The 25824-nt window shown below is 48.8% G+C and overlaps 1 protein-coding gene across 3 annotated transcripts in view; it reads right to left on the bottom strand.

The window, feature by feature from the left end:
- The window catches only part of LOC147693577 (solute carrier organic anion transporter family member 2B1-like), a 617951-nt gene that overhangs the window by 550842 nt on the left and 41285 nt on the right, over nucleotides 1-25824 (bottom strand). The gene's annotated exons all lie outside the window — the stretch shown is intronic.

Raw genomic sequence — 25824 nt, 5'->3', positions numbered from 1 at the left:
AGGAGTCTCGTATGTGGAGCTGCGCGATGGATGAGGACAGGAGTGATGTTTGGGGGCTCATGTTAGAGCCTTTGGAACGAGCAGTAATTTGAAAGTGCATCCATCCAGGATTTATGGACTACATCTCCCATAAGCACAATGCGTGTTTTCATACAGGGAGATGGTAGACGTCGTGCACTTTACTGCTGGCCCCTGATGAGGAAAATAAATTTCCGAAACGCGTCGGGCCTATTTCAAACACGCAACTGCCCATACCAACTAACGCCTTGGGGAAGGCGCACGCAGGCTCGGGTGCTACCCGCTACTTGGACAACCCCACGGAGCGGAATACATTAGCGGCGGTCGTGCCGCTGGGTAGCACCACCCCGAAGAAACGGGGGCCACGAGACCCTCTATCCAAGGAGTCTCGTATGTGGAGCTGCGCGATGGATGAGGACAGGAGTGATGTTAGGGGGCTCATGTTAGAGCCTTTGGAACGAGCAGTAATTTGAAAGTGCATCTATCCAGGATATATGGACTACATCTCCCATAAGCACAATGCGTGTTTTCATACAGGGAGATGGTAGACGTCGTGCACTTTACTGCTGGCCCCTGATGAGGAAAATAAATTTCTGAAATGCGTCGGGCCTTTTTCAAACACGCAACTGCCCATACCAACTAACGCCTTGGGGAAGGCGCACGCAGGCTCGGGTGCTACCCGCTACTTGGACAACCCCACGGAACGGAATATATTAGCGGCGGTCCTGCCGCTGGGTAGCACCACCCCGAAGAAACGGGGGCCACAAGACCCTCTATCCAAGGAGTCTCGTATGTGGAGCTGCGCGATGGATGAGGACAGGAGTGATGTTTGGGGGCTCATGTTAGAGCCTTTGGAACGAGAAGTAATTTGAGAGTGCATCCATCCAGGATATATGGACTACATCTCCCATAAGCACAATGCGTGTTTTCATACAGGGAGATGGTAGATGTCGTGCACTTTACTGCTGGCCCCTGATGAGGAAAATAAATTTCTGAAACGCGTTGGGCCTATTTCAAACACGCAACTGCCCATACCAACTAACGCCTTGGGGAAGGCGCACGCAGGCTCGGGTGCTACCCGCTACTTGGACAACCCCACGGAGCGGAATATATTAGCGGCGGTCCGGCTGCTGGGTAGCACCACCCCGAAGAAACGGGGGCCAGGAGACCCTCTATCCAAGGAGTCTCGTATGTGGAGCTGCGCGATGGATGAGGACAGGAGTGATGTTTGGGGGCTCATGTTAGAGCCTTTGGAACGAGCAGTAATTTGAAAGTGCATCCATCCAGGAGGACAACCCCACGGAGCAGAATATATTAGCGGCGGTCCTGCCGCTGGGTAGCACCACCCCGAAGAAACGGGGGCCACAAGACCCTCTATCCAAGGAGTCTCGTATGTGGAGCTGTGCGATGGATGAGGACAGGAGTGATGTTTGTGGGCTCATGTTAGAGCCTTTGGAACGAGCAGTAATTTGAAAGTGAATCCATCCAGGATATATGGACTACATCTCCCATAAGCACAATGCGTGTTTTCATACAGGGAGATGGTAGACGTCGTGCACTTTACTGCTGGCCCCTGATGAGGAAACTAAATTTCCGAAACGCGTCGGGCCTATTTCAAACACGCAACTGCCCATACCAACTAACGCCTTGGGGAAGGCGCATGCAGGCTCGGGTGCTACCCGCTACTTGGACAACCCCACGGAGTGGAATATATTAGCGGCGGTCCTGCCGCTGGGTAGCACCACCCCGAAGAAACGGGGGCCACGAGACCCTCTATCCAAGGAGTCTCGTATGTGGAGCTGCGCGATGGATGAGGACAGGAGTGATGTTTGGGGGCTCATGTTAGAGCCTTTGGAACGAGCAGTAATTTGAAAGTGCATCCATCCAGGATTTATGGACTACATCTCCCATAAGCACTAAGCATGGGCGAATTTTGCGAATCTCGCGTTCGTGAATTTTGTGGATTTGAGAACTCACAATCCACAAAAATCCGCGAATTTGCGGATTTGTTTTTTTTTGTTCGCGCAGGTTTCTGCCAGTTCGCGAGGGTTTTGTACAATTTCGCAAACGCGAACTTAACTGTCGGGTCGCAAGTTTTGCAAACTTGTTGTTTCTACGTGTCCAGCCTGTTTGGGACACTCTTCTTCATCACTGCCACCCTCTGTCACCACTGCCACTTTCTGACTACTCATGCCACCCTCTGGCCCACCCATGCCACCCTCTGTTTCATCACAGCACCCTCTGGTTGTCCAGTGTACATTATTGTGGCAAAGCAAAGCACACCTTCCCTGCCTCAAGTGACCTGAATTAATTTGGGGCTGATTAATGTGTCACAGAATATTTTTTTAGCTGGCACCTGCTTCCTTAGTGCTTCCTGATTAGTGATCTTTTGCACTTGCTAAGTGCTTTCATTGTTGCAAAATTAGTTACAACACCTGCCCTGCCCCAACTGACAATAATGAATTAGGGGCTGATTAATGTGTCACTGTTGGATTTGAACTTCCAGCCTGGCTCCTGCTTGTCTCCCTTAGCTGTAATTCAGGACCTTTGTGGCATATGTATAACTATTCTGAGGGTCAGAGCAGGGTCACATAATAGTTGCAAGTAGGCAACTGAACTCTGGAGGGGCCCCTCAGGAAGCACTACAGGAAATGGCTACTAATGATGAGCTTGAACTTTTGAACCTGGTAAGTAGTTTCAGTTTTGCTAAGATCGTATTTCTGCAATTTAGCGCTTATTCGCGGGGCGCGAAGTTGAACTGGGAAGCCGCGAACTCACGCGAACAGTGCGAGCAAGCCATAAAATCCGCTGCTCGCGGATTTGCGGATTTCGCGGGAAATTCGCGAATCTCGCGGATTGCGAATTTACCAAAAATCCGCAAAATCCGCGAGCGGAACAGATTTTCTGCCCATACTTAATAAGCACAATGCGTGTTTTCATACAGGGAGATGGTAGACATCGTGCACTTTACTGCTGGCCCCTGATGAGGAAAATAAATTTCCGAAACGCGTCGGGCCTATTTCAAACACGCAACTGCCCATACCAAATAACGCCTTAGAAAAGGCGCACGCAGGCTCGGGTGCTACCCGCTACAATAGACAACCCCACGGAGCGGAATATATTAGCGGCGGTCCTGCCGCTGGATAGCACCACCCCGAAGAAACGGGGGCCACAAGACCCTCTATCCAAGGAGTCTCGTATGTGGAGCTGCGCGATGGATGAGGACAGGAGTGATGTTTGGGGGCTCATGTTAGAGCCTTTGGAATGAGCAATAATTTGAAAGTGCATCCATCCAAGTCAAGTCAAGTCATAAAATTTGTATAGCGCACTACATACCCAGAGGGTTTCAAGGCGCTTAGGAGGGGAGGAGGATTATTTGTCAAATATCCACGTTTTAAGCTGCTTTCTGAACGCTAGGTGGTTCTGGGTGAGGCGAAGGTGAGCGGGGAGTGAGTTCCATGTCTTAGCAGCCAGGTATGAAAAGGATCTGCCTCCCATGGTGGTCTTGTTAATGCGAGGTACCGTGGCGAGGGCTTGGCCGGAAGAACGTAGTTGGCGGGAGGGGGTGTAGAAGGACAGTCGAGAGTTGAGGCAATCTGGTCCGATGTCGTAGAGTGATTTGTGTGCATGGGTAAGCAGACGGAAAGTGATCCTCTTATTGACGGGTAGCCAGTGGAGGTCTTTAAGGTGACCAGAGATGTGTTCGTTGCATGGGATGTCTAATATGAGCCTGGCTGAGGCGTTTTGGATTCGTTGGAGTTTCTTCTGGAGTTTAGCGGTGGTGCCTGCGTAGAGGGTGTTTCCGTAGTCCAGTCGGCTCGTGACCAGAGCGTGGGTGACTGTTTTCCTTGTTTCGGAGGGGATCCAGCGAAATGTTTTTCTGAGCATGCGAAGAATGTTGAAGCAGGAAGAGGATACGGCGCTGACTTGTCTGTTCATTGAGAGTGAAGAATCCAGGATGACGCCAAGGTTCCGTGCGTGGTCTGTCGGGATGGGTGCTTTTCCAAGGGCTTCCGGCCACCAAGAGTCGTCCCATGCAGAGGGGGATGTACCTAAGATGAGGACTTCTGTTTTGTCTGAGTTCAGTTTCAGACGGCTTTGTTTCATCCATTCAGCAACTTCTTTCATTCCTTCGTGTAGGTTAGTTTTGGCGGTGCTGGGGTCATTGGTGAGAGAAAGGATCAGTTGGGTGTCGTCCGCGTAAGAGATGATGTTAAGGTTGTGTTGGCATGCGATGGCCGCGAGGGGGCTCATGTATACGTTGAAGAGGGTGGGACTGAGTGAGGATCCTTGGGGTACGCCGCAAATGACTTCAGAGGCCTCGGACTTGAATGGAGGAAGGCGGACTCTCTGGGTTCTTCCGGTGAGGAACGAGGTGATCCATTCAAGTGCTTTTCCTTGGATTCCGATGTTATTGAGGCGTTGTAGAAGGGTGCTGTGGCAGACTGTATCGAAAGCTGCCGAGAGAACGAGGAGGATGAGGGCGACTGTGTCTCCATTGTCCAGTAGAGTTCGAATGTCGTCTGTTGCTGCGATGAGGGCGGTCTCAGTGCTGTGTTTTGCTCGGAAGCCAGATTGTGAGGGGTCGAGGGATTTGTTGGCTTCGAGGAAGGCGGCGAGCTGGTTGTTGACGGCTTTCTCGATGACTTTGGCCGGGAATGGAAGAAGCGAGATGGGGCGGTAATTTTTGAGTTCGGTGGGGTCCGCTGTTGTTTTTTTCAGAAGGGCGGTGAGTTCAGCGTGTTTCCAGTCTTCAGGGAAGGTAGCGGAGTTGAAGGAGCAGTTGATGACGTCTCGGAGGTGCGGTGCTATGACGGAGTCTGCTTTGTTGAAGATGTGGTGAGGGCATGGGTCTGTGGGGGATCCTGAGTGGATGGAGTTCATCAGGCGGATGGTGTCCTCAGTGGAGATTGGGTTCCAAGCGTTAAGGGTGTTCATGGGGGGAAGAGGGTCGGCAGATGGTAGGGTGGGTTGGTTTCCGGGTTGGTTGTTAAAGCTGTTGTGGATGTCTGCAATCTTGTTGTGGAAAAAAGAGGCTAGGGAGTCGCAGAGGGTTTGAGAGGGGGTGATGTCGTTGGAGTTGGCTGAGGGATTGGAAAATTCCTTGACGATGTTGAAAAGTTCCTTGCTGTTGTGGGCGTTGTTGTCAAGTCGATCCTTGAATGCTGTTTTCTTGGCTTTTCGGCGTGTTTTCATACAGGGTGATGGTAGACGTCGTGCACTTTACTGCTGGCCCCTGATGAGGAAAATAAATTTCCGAAACGCGTCAGGCCTATTTCAAACACGCAACTGCCCATGACAACTAACGCCTTGGGGAAGGCGCACGCAGGCTCGGGTGCTACCCGCTACTTGGACAACCCCACGGAGCGGAATATATTAGCGGAGGTCCTGCCGCTGGGTAGCACCACCCCGAAGAAACGGGGGCCACGAGACCCTCTATCCAAGGAGTCTCTTATGTGGAGCTGCGCGATGGATGAGGACAGGAGTGATGTTTGGGGGCTCATGTTAGAGCCTTTGGAACGAGCAGTAATTTGAAAGTGCATCCATCCAGGATATATGGACTACATCTCCCATAAGCACAATGCGTGTTTTCATACAGGGAGATGGTAGACGTCGTGCACTTTACTGCTGGCCCCTGATGAGGAAAATAAATTTCCGAAACGCGTCGGGCCTATTTCAAACACGCAACTGCCCATACCAACTAACGCCTTGGGGAAGGCGCACGCAGGCTCGGGTGCTACCCGCTACTTGGACAACCCCATGGAGCGGAATATATTAGCGGCGGTCCTGCCGCTGGGTAACACCACCCCGAAGAAACGGGGGCCACGAGACCCTCTATCCAAGGAGTCTCGTATGTGGAGCTGCACGATGGATGAGGACAGGAGTGATGTTTGGGGGCTCATGTTAGAGCCTTTGGAACGAGCAGTAATTTGAAAGTGCATCCATCCAGGATATATGGACTACATCTCCCGTAAGCACAATGCGTGTTTTCATACAGGGAGATGGTAGACGTCGTGCACTTTACTGCTGGCCCCTGATGAGGAAAATAAATTTCCGAAACGCCTCGGGCCTATTTCAAACACGCAACTGCCCATACCAACTAACGCCTTGGGGAAGGCGCATGCAGGCTCGGGTGCTACCCGCTACTTGGACAACCCCACGGAGTGGAATATAATAGCGGCGGTCCTGCCGCTGGGTAGCACCACCCCGAAGAAACGGGGGCCACGAGACCCTCTATCCAAGGAGTCTCGTATGTGGAGCTGCGCGATGGATGAGGACAGGAGTGATGTTTGGGGGCTCATGTTAGAGCCTTTGGAACGAGCAGTAATTTGAAAGTGCATCCATCCAGGATTTATGGACTACATCTCCCATAAGCACTAAGCATGGGCGAATTTTGCGAATCTCGCGTTCGTGAATTTTGTGGATTTGAGAACTCACAATCCACAAAAATCCGCGAATTTGCGGATTTGTTTTTTTTTGTTCGCGCAGGTTTCTGCCAGTTCGCGAGGGTTTTGTACAATTTCGCAAACGCAAACTTACCTGTCGGGTCGCAAGTTTTGCAAACTTGTTGTTTCTACGTGTCCAGCCTGTTTGGGACACTCTTCTTCATCACTGCCACCCTCTGTCACCACTGCCACTTTCTGACTACTCATGCCACCCTCTGGCCCACCCATGCCACCCTCTGTTTCATCACAGCACCCTCTGGTTGTCCAGTGTACATTATTGTGGCAAAGCAAAGCACACCTTCCCTGCCTCAAGTGACCTGAATTAATTTGGGGCTGATTAATGTGTCACAGAATATTTTTTTAGCTGGCACCTGCTTCCTTAGTGCTTCCTGATTAGTGATCTTTTGCACTTGCTAAGTGCTTTCATTGTTGCAAAATTAGTTACAACACCTGCCCTGCCCCAACTGACAATAATGAATTAGGGGCTGATTAATGTGTCACTGTTGGATTTGAACTTCCAGCCTGGCTCCTGCTTGTCTCCCTTAGCTGTAATTCAGGACCTTTGTGGCATATGTATAACTATTCTGAGGGTCAGAGCAGGGTCACATAATAGTTGCAAGTAGGCAACTGAACTCTGGAGGGGCCCCTCAGGAAGCACTACAGGAAATGGCTACTAATGATGAGCTTGAACTTTTGAACCTGGTAAGTAGTTTCAGTTTTGCTAAGATCGTATTTCTGCAATTTAGCGCTTATTCGCGGGGCGCGAAGTTGAACTGGGAAGCCGCGAACTCACGCGAACAGTGCGAGCAAGCCATAAAATCCGCTGCTCGCGGATTTGCGGATTTCGCGGGAAATTCGCGAATCTCGCGGATTGCGAATTTACCAAAAATCCGCAAAATCCGCGAGCGGAATAGATTTTCTGCCCATACTTAATAAGCACAATGCGTGTTTTCATACAGGGAGATGGTAGACATCGTGCACTTTACTGCTGGCCCCTGATGAGGAAAATAAATTTCCGAAACGCGTCGGGCCTATTTCAAACACGCAACTGCCCATACCAAATAACGCCTTGGGGAAGGCGCACGCAGGCTCGGGTGCTACCCGCTACAATAGACAACCCCACGGAGCGGAATATATTAGCGGCGGTCCTGCCGCTGGGTAGCACCACCCCGAAGAAACGGGGGCCACAAGACCCTCTATCCAAGGAGTCTCGTATGTGGAGCTGCGCGATGGATGAGGACAGGAGTGATGTTTGGGGGCTCATGTTAGTGCCTTTGGAATGAGCAATAATTTGAAAGTGCATCCATCCAAGTCAAGTCAAGTCATAAAATTTGTATAGCGCACTACATACCCAGAGGGTTTCAAGGCGCTTAGGAGGGGAGGAGGATTATTTGTCAAATATCCACGTTTTAAGCTGCTTTCTGAACGCTAGGTGGTTCTGGGTGAGGCGAAGGTGAGCGGGGAGTGAGTTCCATGTCTTAGCAGCCAGGTATGAAAAGGATCTGCCTCCCATGGTGGTCTTGTTAATGCGAGGTACCGTGGCGAGGGCTTGGCCGGAAGAACGTAGTTGGCGGGAGGGGGTGTAGAAGGACAGTCGAGAGTTGAGGCAATCTGGTCCGATGTCGTAGAGTGATTTGTGTGCATGGGTAAGCAGACGGAAAGTGATCCTCTTATTGACGGGTAGCCAGTGGAGGTCTTTAAGGTGACCAGAGATGTGTTCGTTGCGTGGGATGTCTAATATGAGCCTGGCTGAGGCGTTTTGGATTCGTTGGAGTTTCTTCTGGAGTTTAGCGGTGGTGCCTGCGTAGAGGGTGTTTCCGTAGTCCAGTCGGCTCGTGACCAGAGCGTGGGTGACTGTTTTCCTTGTTTCGGAGGGGATCCAGCGAAATGTTTTTCTGAGCATGCGAAGAATGTTGAAGCAGGAAGAGGATACGGCGCTGACTTGTCTGTTCATTGAGAGTGAAGAATCCAGGATGACGCCAAGGTTCCGTGCGTGGTCTGTCGGGATGGGTGCTTTTCCAAGGGCTTCCGGCCACCAAGAGTCGTCCCATGCAGAGGGGGATGTACCTAAGATGAGGACTTCTGTTTTGTCTGAGTTCAGTTTCAGACGGCTTTGTTTCATCCATTCAGCAACTTCTTTCATTCCTTCGTGTAGGTTAGTTTTGGCGGTGCTGGGGTCATTGGTGAGAGAAAGGATCAGTTGGGTGTCGTCCGCGTAAGAGATGATGTTAAGGTTGTGTTGGCATGCGATGGCCGCGAGGGGGCTCATGTATACGTTGAAGAGGGTGGGACTGAGTGAGGATCCTTGGGGTACGCCGCAAATGACTTCAGAGGCCTCGGACTTGAATGGAGGAAGGCGGACTCTCTGGGTTCTTCCGGTGAGGAACGAGGTGATCCATTCAAGTGCTTTTCCTTGGATTCCGATGTTATTGAGGCGTTGTAGAAGGGTGCTGTGGCAGACTGTATCGAAAGCTGCCGAGAGAACGAGGAGGATGAGGGCGACTGTGTCTCCATTGTCCAGTAGAGTTCGAATGTCGTCTGTTGCTGCGATGAGGGCGGTCTCAGTGCTGTGTTTTGCTCGGAAGCCAGATTGTGAGGGGTCGAGGGATTTGTTGGCTTCGAGGAAGGTGGCGAGCCGGTTGTTGACGGCTTTCTCGATGACTTTGGCCGGGAATGGAAGAAGCGAGATGGGGCGGTAATTTTTGAGTTCGGTGGGGACCGCTGTTGGTTTTTTCAGAAGGGCGGTGAGTTCAGCGTGTTTCCAGTCTTCAGGGAAGGTAGCGGAGTTGAAGGAGCAGTTGATGACGTCTCGGAGGTGCGGTGCTATGACGGAGTCTGCTTTGTTGAAGATGTGGTGAGGGCATGGGTCTGTGGGGGATCCTGAGTGGATGGAGTTCATCAGGCGGATGGTGTCCTCAGTGGAGATTGGGTTCCAAGCGTTAAGGGTGTTCATGGGGGGAAGAGGGTCGGCAGATGGTAGGGTGGGTTGGTTTCCGGGTTGGTTGTTAAAGCTGTTGTGGATGTCTGCAATCTTGTTGTGGAAAAAAGAGGCTAGGGAGTCGCAGAGGGTTTGAGAGGGGGTGATGTCGTTGGAGTTGGCTGAGGGATTGGAAAATTCCTTGACGATGTTGAAAAGTTCCTTGCTGTTGTGGGCGTTGTTGTCAAGTCGATCCTTGAATGCTGTTTTCTTGGCTTTTCGGCGTGTTTTCATACAGGATGATGGTAGACGTCGTGCACTTTACTGCTGGCCCCTGATGAGGAAAATAAATTTCCGAAACGCGTCGGGCCTATTTCAAACACGCAACTGCCCATGACAACTAACGCCTTGGGGAAGGCGCACGCAGGCTCGGATGCTACCCGCTACTTGGACAACCCCACGGAGCGGAATATATTAGCGGAGGTCCTGCCGCTGGGTAGCACCACCCCGAAGAAACGGGGGCCACGAGACCCTCTATCCAAGGAGTCTCTTATGTGGAGCTGCGCGATGGATGAGGACAGGAGTGATGTTTGGGGGCTCATGTTAGAGCCTTTGGAACGAGCAGTAATTTGAAAGTGCATCCATCCAGGATATATGGACTACATCTCCCATAAGCACAATGCGTGTTTTCATACAGGGAGATGGTAGACGTCGTGCACTTTACTGCTGGCCCCTGATGAGGAAAATAAATTTCCGAAACGCGTCGGGCCTATTTCAAACACGCAACTGCCCATACCAACTAACGCCTTGGGGAAGGCGCACGCAGGCTCGGGTGCTACCCGCTACTTGGACAACCCCATGGAGCGGAATATATTAGCGGCGGTCCTGCCGCTGGGTAACACCACCCCGAAGAAACGGGGGCCACGAGACCCTCTATCCAAGGAGTCTCGTATGTGGAGCTGCACGATGGATGAGGACAGGAGTGATGTTTGGGGGCTCATGTTAGAGCCTTTGGAACGAGCAGTAATTTGAAAGTGCATCCATCCAGGATATATGGACTACATCTCCCGTAAGCACAATGCGTGTTTTCATACAGGGAGATGGTAGACGTCGTGCACTTTACTGCTGGCCCCTGATGAGGAAAATAAATTTCCGAAACGCCTCGGGCCTATTTCAAACACGCAACTGCCCATACCAACTAACGCCTTGGGGAAGGCGCATGCAGGCTCGGGTGCTACCCGCTACTTGGACAACCCCACGGAGTGGAATATATTAGCGGCGGTCCTGCCGCTGGGTAGCACCACTCCGAAGAAACGGGGGCCACGAGACCCTCTATCCAAGGAGTCTCGTATGTGGAGTTGCGCGATGGATGAGGACAGGAGTGATGTTTGGGGGCTCATGTTAGAGCCTTTGGAACGAGCAGTAATTTGAAAGTCCATCCATCCAGGATTTATGGACTACATCTCCCATAAGCACTAAGCATGGGCGAATTTTGCGAATCTCGCGTTCGTGAATTTTGTGGATTTGAGAACTCACAATCCACAAAAATCCGCGAATTTGCGGATTTGTTTTTTTTTGTTCGCGCAGGTTTCTGCCAGTTCGCGAGGGTTTTGTACAATTTCGCAAACGCGAACTTACCTGTCGGGTCGCAAGTTTTGCAAACTTGTTGTTTCTACGTGTCCAGCCTGTTTGGGACACTCTTCTTCATCACTGCCACCCTCTGTCACCACTGCCACTTTCTGACTACTCATGCCACCCTCTGGCCCACCCATGCCACCCTCTGTTTCATCACAGCACCCTCTGGTTGTCCAGTGTACATTATTGTGGCAAAGCAAAGCACACCTTCCCTGCCTCAAGTGACCTGAATTAATTTGGGGCTGATTAATGTGTCACAGAATATTTTTTTAGCTGGCACCTGCTTCCTTAGTGCTTCCTGATTAGTGATCTTTTGCACTTGCTAAGTGCTTTCATTGTTGCAAAATTAGTTACAACACCTGCCCTGCCCCAACTGACAATAATGAATTAGGGGCTGATTAATGTGTCACTGTTGGATTTGAACTTCCAGCCTGGCTCCTGCTTGTCTCCCTTAGCTGTAATTCAGGACCTTTGTGGCATATGTATAACTATTCTGAGGGTCAGAGCAGGGTCACATAATAGTTGCAAGTAGGCAACTGAACTCTGGAGGGGCCCCTCAGGAAGCACTACAGGAAATGGCTACTAATGATGAGCTTGAACTTTTGAACCTGGTAAGTAGTTTCAGTTTTGCTAAGATCGTATTTCTGCAATTTAGCGCTTATTCGCGGGGCGCGAAGTTGAACTGGGAAGCCGCGAACTCACGCGAACAGTGCGAGCAAGCCATAAAATCCGCTGCTCGCGGATTTGCGGATTTCGCGGGAAATTCGCGAATCTCGCGGATTGCGAATTTACCAAAAATCCGCAAAATCCGCGAGCGGAACAGATTTTCTGCCCATACTTAATAAGCACAATGCGTGTTTTCATACAGGGAGATGGTAGACATCGTGCACTTTACTGCTGGCCCCTGATGAGGAAAATAAATTTCCGAAACGCGTCGGGCCTATTTCAAACACGCAACTGCCCATACCAAATAACGCCTTGGGGAAGGCGCACGCAGGCTCGGGTGCTACCCGCTACAATAGACAACCCCACGGAGCGGAATATATTAGCGGCGGTCCTGCCGCTGGGTAGCACCACCCCGAAGAAACGGGGGCCACAAGACCCTCTATCCAAGGAGTCTCGTATGTGGAGCTGCGCGATGGATGAGGACAGGAGTGATGTTTGGGGGCTCATGTTAGAGCCTTTGGAATGAGCAATAATTTGAAAGTGCATCCATCCAAGTCAAGTCAAGTCATAAAATTTGTATAGCGCACTACATACCCAGAGGGTTTCAAGGCGCTTAGGAGGGGAGGAGGATTATTTGTCAAATATCCACGTTTTAAGCTGCTTTCTGAACGCTAGGTGGTTCTGGGTGAGGCGAAGGTGAGCGGGGAGTGAGTTCCATGTCTTAGCAGCCAGGTATGAAAAGGATCTGCCTCCCATGGTGGTCTTGTTAATGCGAGGTACCGTGGCGAGGGCTTGGCCGGAAGAACGTAGTTGGCGGGAGGGGGTGTAGAAGGACAGTCGAGAGTTGAGGCAATCTGGTCCGATGTCGTAGAGTGATTTGTGTGCATGGGTAAGCAGACGGAAAGTGATCCTCTTATTGACGGGTAGCCAGTGGAGGTCTTTAAGGTGACCAGAGATGTGTTTGTTGCATGGGATGTCTAATATGAGCCTGGCTGAGGCGTTTTTGATTCGTTGGAGTTTCTTCTGGAGTTTAGCGGTGGTGCCTGCGTAGAGGGTGTTTCCGTAGTCCAGTCGGCTCGTGACCAGAGCGTGGGTGACTGTTTTCCTTGTTTCGGAGGGGATCCAGCGAAATGTTTTTCTGAGCATGCGAAGAATGTTGAAGCAGGAAGAGGATACGGCGCTGACTTGTCTGTTCATTGAGAGTGAAGAATCCAGGATGACGCCAAGGTTCCGTGCGTGGTCTGTCGGGATGGGTGCTTTTCCAAGGGCTTCCGGCCACCAAGAGTCGTCCCATGCAGAGGGGGATGTACCTAAGATGAGGACTTCTGTTTTGTCTGAGTTCAGTTTCAGACGGCTTTGTTTCATCCATTCAGCAACTTCTTTCATTCCTTCGTGTAGGTTAGTTTTGGCGGTGCTGGGGTCATTGGTGAGAGAAAGGATCAGTTGGGTGTCGTCCGCGTAAGAGATGATGTTAAGGTTGTGTTGGCATGCGATGGCCGCGAGGGGGCTCATGTATACGTTGAAGAGGGTGGGACTGAGTGAGGATCCTTGGGGTACGCCGCAAATGACTTCAGAGGCCTCGGACTTGAATGGAGGAAGGCGGACTCTCTGGGTTCTTCCGGTGAGGAACGAGGTAATCCATTCAAGTGCTTTTCCTTGGATTCCGATGTTATTGAGGCGTTGTAGAAGGGTGCTGTGGCAGACTGTATCGAAAGCTGCCGAGAGAACGAGGAGGATGAGGGCGACTGTGTCTCCATTGTCCAGTAGAGTTCGAATGTCGTCTGTTGCTGCGATGAGGGCGGTCTCAGTGCTGTGTTTTGCTCGGAAGCCAGATTGTGAGGGGTCGAGGGATTTGTTGGCTTCGAGGAAGGCGGCGAGCTGGTTGTTGACGGCTTTCTCGATGACTTTGGCCGGGAATGGAAGAAGCGAGATGGGGCGGTAATTTTTGAGTTCGGTGGGGTCCGCTGTTGGTTTTTTCAGAAGGGCGGTGAGTTCAGCGTGTTTCCAGTCTTCAGGGAAGGTAGCGGAGTTGAAGGAGCAGTTGATGACGTCTCGGAGGTGCGGTGCTATGACGGAGTCTGCTTTGTTGAAGATGTGGTGAGGGCATGGGTCTGTGGGGGATCCTGAGTGGATGGAGTTCATCAGGCGGATGGTGTCCTCAGTGGAGATTGGGTTCCAAGCGTTAAGGGTGTTCATGGGGGGAAGAGGGTCGGCAGATGGTAGGGTGGGTTGGTTTCCGGGTTGGTTGTTAAAGCTGTTGTGGATGTCTGCAATCTTGTTGTGGAAAAAAGAGGCTAGGGAGTCGCAGAGGGTTTGAGAGGGGGTGATGTCGTTGGAGTTGGCTGAGGGATTGGAAAATTCCTTGACGATGTTGAAAAGTTCCTTGCTGTTGTGGGCGTTGTTGTCAAGTCGATCCTTGAATGCTGTTTTCTTGGCTTTTCGGCGTGTTTTCATACAGGGTGATGCTAGACGTCGTGCACTTTACTGCTGGCCCCTGATGAGGAAAATAAATTTCCGAAACGCGTCGGGCCTATTTCAAACACGCAACTGCCCATGACAACTAACGCCTTGGGGAAGGCGCACGCAGGCTCGGGTGCTACCCGCTACTTGGACAACCCCACGGAGCGGAATATATTAGCGGAGGTCCTGCCGCTGGGTAGCACCACCCCGAAGAAACGGGGGCCACGAGACCCTCTATCCAAGGAGTCTCTTATGTGGAGCTGCGCGATGGATGAGGACAGGAGTGATGTTTGGGGGCTCATGTTAGAGCCTTTGGAACGAGCAGTAATTTGAAAGTGCATCCATCCAGGATATATGGACTACATCTCCCATAAGCACAATGCGTGTTTTCATACAGGGAGATGGTAGACGTCGTGCACTTTACTGCTGGCCCCTGATGAGGAAAATAAATTTCCGAAACGCGTCGGGCCTATTTCAAACACGCAACTGCCCATACCAACTAACGCCTTGGGGAAGGCGCACGCAGGCTCGGGTGCTACCCGCTACTTGGACAACCCCATGGAGCGGAATATATTAGCGGCGGTCCTGCCGCTGGGTAACACCACCCCGAAGAAACGGGGGCCACGAGACCCTCTATCCAAGGAGTCTCGTATGTGGAGCTGCACGATGGATGAGGACAGGAGTGATGTTTGGGGGCTCATGTTAGAGCCTTTGGAACGAGCAGTAATTTGAAAGTGCATCCATCCAGGATATATGGACTACATCTCCCGTAAGCACAATGCGTGTTTTCATACAGGGAGATGGTAGACGTCGTGCACTTTACTGCTGGCCCCTGATGAGGAAAATAAATTTCCGAAACGCCTCGGGCCTATTTCAAACACGCAACTGCCCATACCAACTAACGCCTTGGGGAAGGCGCACGCAGGCTCGGGTGCTACCCGCTACTTGGACAACCCCACGGAGCGGATTATATATTAGCGGCGGTCCTGCCGCTGGGTAGCACCACCCCGAAGAAACGGGGGCCACGAGACCCTCTATCCAAGGAGTCTCGTATGTGAAGCTGCGCGATGGATGAGGACAGGAGTGATGTTTGGGGGCTCATGTTAGAGCCTTTGGAACGAGCAGTAATTTGAAAGTGCATCCATCCAGGATATATGGACTACATCTCCCATAAGCACAATGCGTGTTTTCATACAGGGAGATGGTAGACGTCGTGCACTTTACTGCTGGCCCCTGATGAGGAAAATAAATTTCCGAAACGCGTCGGGCCTATTTCAAACACTCAACTGCCCATACCAACTAACGCCTTGGGGAAGGCGCACGCAGGCTCGGCTGCTACCCGCTACTTGGACAACCCCACGGAGCGGAATATATATATATATATATATATATATAATATATATATATATATATATATATATTATTCCAAGTGCCCTGTGCATAGAGGACGCCACTCCGTAAGGGTTGGATTCACTGATCATTTATTCTCGAGTAAACAGCCTTCCAAACAGAGTTTGTTTCCAACAATCCCTGACGCGTTTCGAGGCAAACATACCTCTTAATCATAGGGAAATAGCAGTGGGTGTACGGCTGCGCACTACAGTCTATTTGATTGTTCATCATAGCATGCTACTCACAGGTGAGTATTCTGACGGCATGCTGGGGGTTGTAGTGCGTTGATTTTATGCCTCCAGTGGCTGCCGAGCACCAACAACAATGTCAGCTTTTTCCAATGTTTTTTGTGGGAGGATGCACCGCCCGCGTAAATGAAAGGCGGGTCTGCTCGTCGGAATGATGCTGGCGGCAAAGCGGCACAAGGATTGTCTCTAAACTAAAACAGCTTTCAACGCAGAGGCCCACTGGAGGGCTTTAAAAAACATTGGAAAAAGCTGACATTGTTGTTGGTGCTCGGCAGCCACTAGAGGCATAAAATCAACGCACTACAACCCCCAGCATGCCGTCAGAATACTCACCTGTGAGCAGCATGCTATGATGAACAGTCAAATAGACTGTAGTGCGCAGCCGTACACCCACTGCTATTTCCCTATGATTAAGAGGTATGTTTGCCTCGAAACGCGTCAGGGATTGTTGGAAATAAACTCTGTTTGGAAGGCTGTTTACTCGAGAATAAATGATCAGTGAATCCAATCCTTACGGAGTGGCGTCCTCTATGCACAGGGCACTTGGAATAATTTTCTACACGGCAGCCCGGCCGTGGGAGGATGCACCGCCCGCGTAAATGAAAGGCGGGTATGCTCGTCGGAATGATGCTGGCGGCAAAGCGGCACAAGGATTGTCTCTAAACTAAAACAGCTTTCAACGCAGAGGCCCACTGGAGGGCTTTAAAAAACATTGGAAAAAGCTGACATTGTTGTTGGTGCTCGGCAGCCGCTGGAGGCATAAAATCAACGCACTACAACCCCCAGCATGCCGTCAGAATACTCACCTGTGAGCAGCATGCTATGATGAACAATCAAATAGACTGTAGTGCGCAGCCGTACACCCACTGCTATTTCCCTATGATTAAGAGGTATGTTTGCCTCGAAACGCGTCAGGGATTGTTGGAAATAAACTCTGTTTGGAAGGCTGTTTACTCAAGAATAAATGATCAGTGAATCCAATCCTTACGGAGTGGCGTCCTCTATGCACAGGGCACTTGGAATAATTTTCTACACGGCAGCCCGGCCGTGGGAGGATGCACCGCCCGCGTAAATGAAAGGCGGGTCTGCTCGTCGGAATGATGCTGGCGGCAAAGCGGCACAAGGATTGTCTCTAAACTAAAACAGCTTTCAACGCAGAGGCCCACTGGAGGGCTTTAAAAAACATTGGAAAAAGCTGACATTGTTGTTGGTGCTCGGCAGCCACTGGAGGCATAAAATCAACGCACTACAACCCCCAGCATGCCGTCAGAATACTCACCTGTGAGCAGCATGCTATGATGAACAATCAAATAGACTGTAGTGCGCAGCCGTACACCCACTGCTATTTCCCTATGATTAAGAGGTATGTTTGCCTCGAAACGCGTCAGGGATTGTTGGAAATAAACTCTGTTTGGAAGGCTGTTTACTCGAGAATAAATGATCAGTGAATCCAATCCTTACGGAGTGGCGTCCTCTATGCACAGGGCACTTGGAATAATATATATATATATATATATATATATATATATATATATATATATATACATATATCTATACTACTATTATAAAGAGAGAACACAAACCTTTTGGCAAGGTAAACTCGGGAACCACTGCGCCAATCCACACACCCAATACATTGTTGTAATCCTCAGGGTGTGCAGATGAACATAGGCTATAGAAAATGTTTTAAAAACGTACATTTAAAAATATAACGTTTAAAAAATTGTAGTGCCCTGAAAGTAGCGCCGGCCGCGACGCTGACGGCCACGACATAGCGCTGGCCGCAACGTACGTGATGATGAGGAGTAGCGGCGGTGAAGTGAGGATCTCGGGGAGTAGCGGCGGCTTAGGTAAGGCTCTGGGACATGGGACGGGAGGGAGTCGGTGCGGGAGGTTGGCCTGGAACAACTGCGGTAAGGCTCAGGGTCTGGTGGCAGCATTTCAGGCTTGCAAGGAGGAGCGGCGGTGAAGTGAGGAGCTCGGGGAGGAGCGGCGGCTCAGGTAAGGCTCTGGTACACGGGACGGGAGGGAGCGGTGCGGGAGGTTGGCCCGGAACAACTGCGGTAAGGCTCAGGGTCTGGGGGCAGCATTTCAGGCTTGCGTGCCCTCCCGCCCCGGCCCTCGCCCGCCACAACATTGTCCGGGACACAGACAATGTCGTGGCGGGCGGGGGCCGGGGCGGGAGTGCACGCAAGCCTGAAATGCTGCCCCCAGCCCCCTTCTGCCACGGGCAACGCTGGGGCAGGCTGCTAGTATATATATATAATGAAAACTGGAGACTGGCACCTTTCAATAAATGCTTTAATTACTATAGAACATTTGTGATGACATCCTTGTAAGCTTATGGTCTAGCAGCCACTGGTAAATTCAGTAGCTTCAAATGCATTCTTAGCAAACTGTTTTTGAGTGCCACATGTGGCCTATATTGAGTATTAGGGGGGTAATCCATACATACTACCCAACCAGGGTTAATAATACCGTACAAAAAGATGTGGTCAAGGTAGCAAGGAACTTCTTTACGAGATAATCAATAGTAGCAAACAACAATTGTTCATTATGCCATAAGGCCAATTTATTCACTTTTTGGAAACAGAGCATCTAATGCAATTGTGTTCAAAGCATTAGCATATAATGGCAACCCCGTTACTCAGTCTGATTACAGTGCAATATATTCAAAGCATTCGTAAATAATGGCTACCTCGTTGCTCATTATGGTTTCAGTGCAATATATTACAGTGCTCTTGGTGCAGGAAGGAAAGAAGGAAGGGAAATGGTGTGAAGTGGTAACATGTGCATGGGGGACAGGGAAAAGGTATTTATGACATATATACATCAATGTTGCATGATAAGAACTTTTCCAGTCTGTGGATGGTCAAGCGTTCCTGAAAATACTCTAATGGGCAAGCATTTCTTGAACAATGTCGCCAGATTTTGTGTTGTATGATATCTGTGTGCTGTTGACGTTTCAACCCCTGAGTCTAGTATTGAATGGTGTCCTTACGGTGGGGTCTTCATCCTAACTGGACTGTAAAGAACACCTATAAATAACTGGAGAGACCGTGTAAGGAAGTGATAATGTGACCATGTATGCTACTATTATATCCGGTGATCAGTACCTACTTAAAAACAGCGATGGGAAACCTCCACGGTTTGAATGGTAGTGGTGGGTCTGGTTAAGCTCCTGAAGGAAGAAGGAAAAAATCAAAAATCTGCTGATTGAATCAGCTGCTCTCACTATGTAGCGACAGTGGGGCGGGTACTTCCTCAATAATGAGTGGAAACATGCAGCGAGAGGTAAGCAGCTTGCACTGCACTGGGAATCAATCCCTTGGAATCTAAAGAAGAAAAATTAAAAGGGGTCGAGATGGACCGTCTGATAACATGTTGCACATCCACTAACTCCCCTGCAGTGGAACAGTAGCATATCTTTATTAGGTCAGTGGCCAACTTCCTAGTCTGCCGCTATCAGGTAATGGCTGTCTGTAAATATACAGTGCCGTACACCGCAGTGTGTCTATATAGAACAGCTTATATGTAAGAGAGTGTGTGACATGTGGCTGAAAAACAGAGGTTGCGTATATCGGAGCTCCGTGTCGTAACCTTCGTCGGTGCCCGGGTGCTGGCGGTATCATTAAATTGGGCATGGCGTGCTCCCGGTGTGATGACTGGGGAACATGCGCGTAGTGCCAAGAGTACGAGCGCTCGAGTCCTGTCAGTGACCCGAGAGCTAATAATGTGTTGTTAAATCACAAAGTACTCATGATGGAGGGGGTCTGGCTATACCATCAGTCAGGCAGCAACTGGCCGCGGTCTAGGACAGGTTAATGAACTCGCAATCGTGCGTCACTTCATTTCTGGAAACTACCAAACATGCCTAGGGTGAATCAAGAAACCCAATCTCCAAAAACAAAGTGATGGTTATAACTGTAATAGAGCATGTAAAGAGGTGCGCTTACCTTTCACTCGGAACGGATGCTCTGAATGAGAGCTGTCTGCCGGAAAAATTTGGTAATATGAAGAATGATGTGGCATGCGTGCAGGCGGGGGTGCAGCCACTCACGTCAGCCGTCAGGGGGCTCGTCAGTGCTAAGCCTATAGTAGCTCATAGTTTCGAAATGTCAGGATCTACTCAGAACCATCAGGGGAGTATGTAAAAATGCCCTGGTCGTCAGAAGCATGTAACTAAGGAGGGAGTGTGTAAAAAAAATGAAGTGTCTTCGTCATGAGATGGCATTGCAGTTAACTTGCGTTGTTGGTTGTGTGCCCTGCGCATCACCGCCCTTTACAGAAGTAGGGATGTAGACTTATTACACATACTTTAGTGTACACAATGCCAGTGGCGGCTGGTGACATTTGAAAGTAGTGGGGCGTAAAATGTCAGTCAATGCAGAAATTGATTTTCAGATTGTAAATTGAATAAAAATAAATAAAGCCCTTTCAGCCTGATGGCCGTAATGCGCCTGCCACCTTCTAGCTCAGCACTTTGTCATTAAAAAAACGTTTACCATACCCTCTTATTTGTTCTGCTGCTGCAGAACAAACTACCACAGTGAGCAGGCTGTTTGTCTGCTCTTATCGGATACTTCAATTTATTTTAAAAACAGCAGGCCCCGGTATTGATTTTACAGCCCCACTGGGCTGCCTGTTGATATTGTTCTCGCTGTTTATCCCAGCGAAGCGTTCCCATCGGAGGCGCATTTTTTAACAGACATGCAAGGAATCGCTCCTTTGCCGTATAATTGTGAACGTGTGAAACAGAACCGGTAGGTAGGATTCTTTCCGGCTGCTCTGTTTCACAACACTCTTTGCACAACTGACGTCAACAATGCACTCAATTGATAGTCTGCAACGGTCCCAGACAACACTAATTTATGTACATTCAAGATGGCCTCTTGCCCGTTTTGTCTGGGCATTCTCGGTACTCGTGCCTTGCAGTTGTACAAGTAACAAACTGAGGAGAAAGTCAAACTTTAACAGACAGGTTCTATAACAATGATGAATATTAGGCAGAGATACTTGCCTGTAGCGTCCTTCTATGTCCTCCATATTGGACGCGGGAGCCTTTACATTCGCATTAATAGCTCTTGGACATTTTGTCATGCTTTTTACTTCGTTACTTCTCTTGCTCTTTGGCCTATTTTAAAAAAAAGTTGTTTCCCCGCCTTAATGATTGTACTAACCTAGCGTTTATACCAACAATTATAGCGTTAAAATTCTAGGATGGAGGAACTAGTATTCCCAGCAAAAACAGTAGTCACTGATCCATTGGTAACATCTCCCTCCACCTTTCAATCCCTGAAGGAAAGTGAAGTAGTTCTAAAGAGGCAATCGTGGCTCCATGACCGGACACTGAGAACAGGATTAAGCATGTTCCAAGCTCATTCAGCGCCCACAGAGAATAAAACTCTATAAATAAATATAAAAAACTTACCTTGGCAATGGCTTCCCGAGTTCCCGCTCTGACTCTTGAGTCCCGAGACTGCTCCCGCCATCCTGAAATTCGAATGCCGCCGCTCTCGTCACGGAAGGCTGCAGGCAGCCTCCCTCCCCTCCATGGCAGCCGGCGCTGATTGGTTCGGCCGGCTGCCCTAAAAACGTCATTCCACTTAGTCTGCATCCTGCAGAACAGAAAGTGGGAGGAGGCTTGGGGGAGCGGCTTGCCCTCTGTTGCTAATACTGTCTGTTTGGACTGCCTCTCAGGCTGTCCAAACAGTCCGTATTAACAACATTGGGCAAGCCACTCCCCCAAGCCACTCCCCCCTTCCCTGAGACTCGAGTCGGGTTAGTAACCAGGAAGGAAGTTCTGTTCTGCTGACTGTAGTGTTTTCTCGCCGTGCGAGAAGGGCAGGCAGAAACAAATGGTAGTTATAAATAAATAACTACCATTTGTTTCTGCCTTCTTCTCGCACGGCGAGAAAACAGGGGGGGCGGCGCCCAAACGCCCCCATGGGGAAACCGCCACTGCACAATGCTATACAGCGGTGTGTCACTGGCATAAGACTGCGTTTGATGTATTATACGTTGCGGGCCTTGTTATGCAATCTAAGACCATTATGAGTACTAGCACAATGATAGTACACAATGAATGATTGGCATCTAAATAGTCAGCACCTTAGTTATAACACAACCCATGTGAGCCGTAGACATGGTTTCACGTCACTAGGGTAGGACAGGTATGTAGTTGGTTATCTTATACAGCATGATTACATCTTGAGCATACATATGAAGGCATCATTCATTTATAACAACGCTGTGTGTGCTACACTGGTAATACACATGTTTATTACAAAACCCCAGCCTGGGTCATTAGAAAAACAATGGACATGTCATTGACAGGGTCATATGGCAGACAATTGTTACATAGTGGGTCTGTCGTTTACTCTGGGGTTAGACCCGCCAATTGTGCATCTAGTTCATTTAGTCCATTATTCACTGTGTCCGAAAGAAAAATCAATTTACATTCTCTGACAATCAAGATAGGCCCAAGATCACTGCCCCTTTATCTCAATAACACTTTCTCAAGGACCAGCCATCTGATGGAGTCCGGCGGGTGTGTGTGTGTCCTAAAGTGTTCCACTAGTGGGGCACCGGGGGTGTCACAGAGAATTCTGCTGCAGTGCTGCAGTATCCATGTCTTGACTTTTTGTCTGGTTTGTCCCACATATAGTAGATTACATGGGCATAGGATGGCATAGATGACGTCACTTGAATTGCAGTTGGTGTGTGCCTTTGGTTGGATGGTGTGTTCTTTGTAAGTGAAGGACTTGGTTTCCATCGTCATTTTACTTTCCTTGCATCGTGTACATTTGAAATCTGAGAGGTTCCACATCATTTGGATTGTTGGTCTTGGTGGTGTGTCAAGAAGAGAGCAGACTACGTGATCTCTGATATTTTTAGCTTTTTTGAAGGCATGCATCGGAGGATCCTGTGTGTTAAGGTCATCTGCTATGAGCTGCCAGTGTCCTTTGATTATATTCTTGAACTCATTGCTTCTGGTGCAGTAGGTTGTAACACAGATCATTCTGCTGGTACTAGGTTTGTGTTGTTTAGGGGTCAAGAGTGTTTCTCTGTTGTAGTAGCAAGCTTGTTTCCGGGCCCTTTTGACAAGTCTCCTGAGGTATCCTCTCTCCATCAGGCGGGTAATTAGACCATCTGACTCCCGAAAATAGTCCTCCTTCAAGGAGCAGTTCCTCTGGATCCGGGGAAACTGACTGAACATTAGGTTGTCTCATAGGCTTCTGTTGTGATGGCTGGTATACCTCAGTAGGGAGTTTCTTTCTGCCGGCTTTCTATACAGTGATGTGTACAGGCAGTCCTCCATAGTTCTGATTGTGATATCTAGAAAGTCTATGTTGGGTCTGTCCCAGTGGATGGTGAACCTGATATCTTAGGAGCAAGTGATGATCCACTCGAAGAACATCTGCAGTTCTATTTCATCCCCTGTCCAGATCAACAGTACATCGTCTATGTACCTATGCCAGTGTGTAACGTTCTCTTTGAATGGATTAGTGTCAGAGAAGATTCGTTGGTCCTCAAAATTATCCATATCGAGGATAGCTAGGTCTGGTGTGAAGGCTGCCCCCATAGCTATTCCTTTTGTTTGGATGAAGAAGTCATTTTGAAAGATGAAAAAGTTCTGCATCATAGCAACCTCAATGAGGTCCATTATGAATTCTGTTGGTACGTTTGCTGGTTGGGATCTTTTGTACAAGGCCTGTCTCATTATGTCTAGTGCTGGTTGTTGCGGTATACTCGTGTAGAGTGATGTGATGTCCAGAGTGGCCACTAGCTGTGATCTTGGATCAAACTTCATTTGGTCCACCAGGTTAATGACCTGCATTGTATCTCAAAGGTATGTTTTAGTTGCTTCAGCCAGAGGTTTCATGGAGAAGTCTACGTATTTGCATACAGGTTCCAAGAGGGAACCACAACCTGAAAGTTGCGAGTATATTTCTGCTTTGTAGTCACTTGTGTTTTGCACCACAATGGTGCCGCCCTTATCTGCTGGTTTAATGACTATGTTTTGTTATTCTTGAATGAGTTCAGGGCTTCACGTTCTCCCTTGGTGATGTTGTATTTGACATAGGACTCGATCAAAAGTTTCAAAAGTTACGATTTTATGCGACATCATGTGGCTGGATGGCATGAATGTAGAGGGTGGTCTCATTCCAGTGGTTGATGTTGATTGCGATGGAGTGGAGTGTCTAAAAACATTTCTCAACCTCACTTTATGGAAGAAGGGGTGTTATTCTGCCCTGATGTTGAAGCGATTGGGGAAAGGTGTGGTTACAAAGGATAGTCGTTTGGTAAGAATACTGGTTTCATCATTGGATAGAGTGTGTGCTGACAGATTGATGATCTGGCTTGTATTCCTTGTTACCATCTGTATGTCCTCCATCCGGTGTTGATCTCCCCATGGTTTTCTGGTTGGAACTGACCTGCTTGGGGTTCTGTCCCTGTGGCCGTCCTGCGTCCCACAATTGTTGGTGTTGTCCACGTCAAGACAGCCTGTTCCAAGGGTAAATACGTCCCCTGGGCTGTCGCCACTGGGTAACCTCTAAAAAAGAAGTGCCAGATGTTTGCTGGCCCTGTTTGCCTGCCCTGGGGTGGTTGGTACCATGGTTCCTGGTAGTGGTATCCACTGCTGGGCCCTGCTTGTTCACTGTCTCTCCCTGTGCTGTAAGACAAATCTGAGAAATTAGTGAAACATCTGCTGCCCCTGTCCCCCTGTTAAAGAAGCGCCCTTGAGTGTTCTGTTTCTAATAATCCTCCTGGAGGTAAGGGTATGTGGTCGTTTTGTCATAAAACCGTACGTCTTTGGCTAAGTTGTCTAGTTTCTTCGTTTTTGTGGTTATTTCAAATTATTTGATTTTTTTTTCAAGTCTTTCCAGAGAATCCCGGTTTATTTCCAATTTCAAATTGTTGATCTCCATGTAGCCTATAATCACAGTTGCTTTTGCTAAAGCCCACATCCCTATGCTCCATGCTTTCGTAGGAAGAATCAAAATGTCAATGTTTGTGGATCAAACCAATAGATAACAAAAGTTTTATATATATTTCATTATGGATTTTATTTAGGGTGGAAAGACATTCAATAAGCTAAAGTACCTCAAGTTGTTCCTTGAGGTCGCTCTTGAGTCAAATGTAAGTGTTCAAATGATCTTCACTAAGTTGAGAGTGTTTAGCTTTAGCAGATACATTTGCATACACAATTTGTTTGTTTAATGATTTGTGTTTGTTTTCTATAAGATAAATAAATATACAAAAGTGGATTACAATAATGATTCAATATTGCCAATTTATATAAATTTCAGAAGCAAAGTGGAGTCACTCCCAGTGAAGGTATCCATTAGTACAATGGAGCTGACCTAGTGCAGGTATACAATATTTGATACAGTGCACAATACTGTTTACCCTGGCGGAAGGGGCATAATTTAAGTGACATTTGAGCCTCCCAATTGATAAATGGGATTGACTAATAGCTCCCCTATTTGCATGAATGTCTTTTATGATATATTTGGAAAACATGAGGCTGGCATGAAAGTCTATACTTCTACAATTAGTACAAATAGATAGGCCTTTGCCCTCCTTAAATCTTTATTAAATATGAGCTGGATTTTCTGAGTGATTCACAAAGGTATAAAGAGTACACCTGAAGTACTATTAGTAATCTATACATTTTCATATCCTGGAACTCTAAGGCCCACATGCATCAATATGGGCTTTTGCGATTTCTAATTTGCGAAAAATAGCGATTCGCAAATTAGAAATCGCAAAAGCCTATGCATGAATATTTTTGCATTTTTTATGCAATTCGGTAAAAATCGCTATTTTAACCGAATCGCATAAAAAATGCGATTTTCAAATTGCGAATTCGCAATTCCCATTCATTCCTATGGGCTGAAATGCCCATAGGAATGAATGGGAATTGCGAATTCACAATTTGAAATCGCAATTCAACAAAGCATTTCAAGGGTGGAGAGGGGGGTCCAAATGACCCCCCTTGCACCCATGAAATGCACTTTTACCTATAAGTTACATA

Source organism: Lissotriton vulgaris, chromosome 8 (genome assembly GCF_964263255.1).
Source record: "Lissotriton vulgaris chromosome 8, aLisVul1.2, whole genome shotgun sequence".
In the NCBI taxonomy this organism is placed as follows: domain Eukaryota; kingdom Metazoa; phylum Chordata; class Amphibia; order Caudata; family Salamandridae; genus Lissotriton; species Lissotriton vulgaris.
This window is presented reverse-complemented; position numbering and strand designations above follow the sequence as displayed.